The sequence below is a fragment of the Bubalus kerabau genome, chromosome X (assembly GCF_029407905.1).
Source record: "Bubalus kerabau isolate K-KA32 ecotype Philippines breed swamp buffalo chromosome X, PCC_UOA_SB_1v2, whole genome shotgun sequence".
Classification (NCBI taxonomy): domain Eukaryota; kingdom Metazoa; phylum Chordata; class Mammalia; order Artiodactyla; family Bovidae; genus Bubalus; species Bubalus kerabau.
This window is the reverse complement of record NC_073647.1, coordinates 88,866,723-88,870,219: the sequence shown is the minus strand read 5'-3', so window position 1 is coordinate 88,870,219 and position 3,497 is coordinate 88,866,723. Positions and strand designations below refer to the sequence as shown.

The 3,497-nt window shown below is 40.6% G+C and overlaps 1 pseudogene; it reads left to right on the top strand.

Moving 5' to 3' along the window:
* Positions 1 to 290: 290 nt before the first annotated feature.
* On the top strand, positions 291 to 3,088 carry LOC129640092 (toll-like receptor 13; annotated as a pseudogene).
* Positions 3,089 to 3,497: the final 409 nt, after the last annotated feature.

The window sequence follows — 3,497 nt, the reverse complement described above, 5'->3', positions numbered from 1 at the left end:
CCTCCATGTGCTAACAACTTTGATTACAGGAGAAATAACACTGTACAGATGATCTGTACAGAGATTGCTTTGGAATTTGATTTGTTTTAGAATTTAACTTTGGGACAAATTTTTTTAGTTTTCCTGAAGCAGCTATGAAGTATTTATTAGAAGAGAGAAATGTAAACTAAATAACTTTCCATTTTTCTTTGTAGCAAATTGAAATGGAAGGACCATTTCTTCAAAAATGAGTGTTATACCTATGAAGGGATTTTTTCCTAACAGTAACTCTGAGGTCTGGGGCTGACAAGATGGGTTTAGAGAACCTACTGCCTCCTCAACCATTCTGGCTCATTTTAATTGGGTTTTCTCTGCTGTCTTTGGCAAAGACATATGGGTTCAGTAAATGCACACAGTATTAATTGGACATTCACCATGTGTTCTTCATTTGGAAGAAGATCACCAACTTAACAGATGCCATTCATGACATCCCTGGATACACTACTCACCTCAACTTTACACAGAACCAAATTCAGGTCCTTCCTCCCTACTGCTTCACTAATTTGTCTGCTCTGGTGGACTTGCGATTGCAATGGAATTTCATTTGGAAGATTGATGAGAGGGCATTTTGGGTACTAGAAAGTCTAACCCTTTTGAGTTTAGTAGAAAATAAGATTCAAACTGTGAACTACTCCTTTGAGGGCCTGTCCAACTTAGAAACTTTGCTCCTGAGTCACAATCAGATCACTCATATTCACAAAAATGCCTTTGTCCCTCTTGTCAAATTGAAACATTTAAGTTTATCTCAAAATTTTATTACTGATTTTTCCAATATTCTTGAAGCAGTCCAGCATCTGCCGCACCTGGAATACCTTGATCTTACTAACAACAGCGTGATGTCCTTGGATCACAGCCCCAGATCATTGGTTTCCCTGACCCAGCTGGGGATACAGGGGGACAAACTAACAGAATTAAACTTCTCTGCCTTGTCACTGCCTAATCTGACCACTCTGGATCCATTGAGTCATTCAGAATGTGGATCTGGAAACTCTGCCCCAACTGAGGAGCTTGAATCTGAGTGCAACATTGGTGAAACTAGAGATGCTTCCAGCCAAACACCTACAGAATCTAAGTGAAATGGATCTTAGTAACCAGAAGTTTAGAGGTAGTCACTTAAACCTCAGGACAGTGTGTTGCCTCCTCCAGAAGTTGCCTATATTGAACGCTTTGGTTTTTAGGAAAAATGCCATTAATTCAGGGAGCATAAAGCACCTTGCCAACTGTACCAGGCTTTTATCCCTTGACCTGAGCCAAAGCAATGATCTGGTTCACCTCAATGACAGTGAGTTTGATGCTATACCCAGCCTTCAAAGGCTGAATCTAAACAAGTGTCAGCAACAGGACCTGGAATGCCCTCGAGAACTTGAGAGCTCTAAACCTGAGCCACAACAAGTTTAAAAACTTTCCATATTTTTGCATTTTCACCCTTAAGGTACTTACAATCTCTCTTTCTCTCTAGAAATCCCATCACAGAACTCAGTAGTATGGCCTTTTATGGGCTGTATTCATTAAAGAAGCTCAATTTGGCTGGGATACTGGTTTGCTCAATTTCCAAATTTATAGAGTTTAAATCTTGAATATAACAATATTCAGACCCTGAAACGCAAAACCTTTCAGTTTCTGAAGAAGCTCCAAGTTCTCATTCTCTCCCAGAACCACCTGAGCATCATAGAGAAGTATGCATTTTCTGGCCTCAATCACCTCTATAAACTCGACTTGGCATACAATATCTTGTCAAGTTTTCAAGCTGGCCTTTTCTTGGGCCTGGAAAATCTAGAAGTTTTGAATCTCAGTTTTAATAAAATCACTTATGAAACCACTAGGACCTTGCCATTTCCTCCATTTATGAACCTCAAGTCTTTGAAACAACTCAACCTAGAAGGACAAATACATAGGATTCAAGTTGTTCCAACCAACTTCTTCCAAGGGCTGAATGACCTGCAGGAACTACTCCTAGGGGAAAATCCCATTGTATTCCTAGACCACCTTCAATTTGACTCCCTGATTAATCTCACAAAGTTGGATATATCAGGGACAAAATCTGGAGACTGAAGCCTCAGTTTAAATGTTTCTTTATTCCAAAAATTAAAAAGACTAAAAATGCTGCGCCTGGAAAACAACAACTTAGAGTCACTGACTCCTGGCATATTCTCTGCCTTAGAAAGCCTTCAGATCTTCTCTTTAAGATTCAACAACCTAAGGGTCATTAATCAAAGTCCGGAGAATCTGAAATCTCTGAAGTACTTTGATATCTATGGGAATAAACTTCAGTGCATCTGTGACAATGCATGGTTCAAGAATTGGTCAATAAACACAGCAAATGTCCATATCCCTTACCTCCAGAGCTACACCTGTCAACAGCCAAATATCAAAAATTTTTGATAGATTTTGATGATTCCATGCGTACTTTTGATCTGGGAAAATTTGCTTCTTCTGCTCCTTCAGTCTGGTCCTCACAACCATGATCTTCTCTTGGTTCATTGACAAGATGGTTCCATCTCTATGGTATGGGCTCTACATATTTTGAGCCTAGTACCTGGCCAAGTGGCATAGGACAGAAAAGGAGTTCATCTATAATGCCTTTGTTTCTTTCACTGCCACTGATGAGCAATGGGTATATGAAGAGCTTGTTCCAGCCTTAAAAGAAGGTGGCCAGCCTGCCTTTAAGCTCTGCCTTCACCACGGAGACTTTGAGCCAGGCACAGATATCTTTGAGAACATCCAGAATGCCATTGACACCAGCTGGAAAACTTTGTGTGTGGTGAGTAACCACTACCTGCACAGTGAATGGTGCCAGCTTGAAGTACAGTTGACCAGCATCAAGATGTTCTATGAGCATGAAGATGTCATCATCTTGATATTCCTGGAAGAGATCCTGAACTATAAGTTATCCAGCTACCACCAACTCAGGAAACTTGTGAACAGGCAGATATTTATCACCTGGCCAGACAGTGCACAGGAGAGGCCACTTTTCTGGGCTCACATTAGAAATGCATTGGGCAACAAATCTGTGGAGAAAGACAACACACAGCTAATTGTGGCCCAGTGATGGGAAGTCTTTGTGACTTCAAATCCAATGTTGCCTAAGGTGTGTACAGGCTATGAGTGTGACTGAACATAACTGCTCTGCAGGGAGAAGGCTGCTTATGACCGTTATTTGGCTAATGTCCATCAGGCAACTGGAAGAGTGAAGGAAGCTGCTTGAGGAAGCTTCAGGAATGTTGTTAAAGGAAGTAATCCCAGTATTAGAGTATTGGATATCTGGAAAGTATTCTTGTTTTATTAAGGGGAAACTTGGGAGACAAATCACTAGGATTTCTGAGGACCAGAAGGGCCCTCATATGTGCTTGAGAACATTGTTCAGCTAGTTTATCCAAATCAGTTCCTGTCAAGATAGATTGTACTGCACTTCTTCCAAGAACCTATAAGAACAGAAACACCACACAAGCTTAAATAAA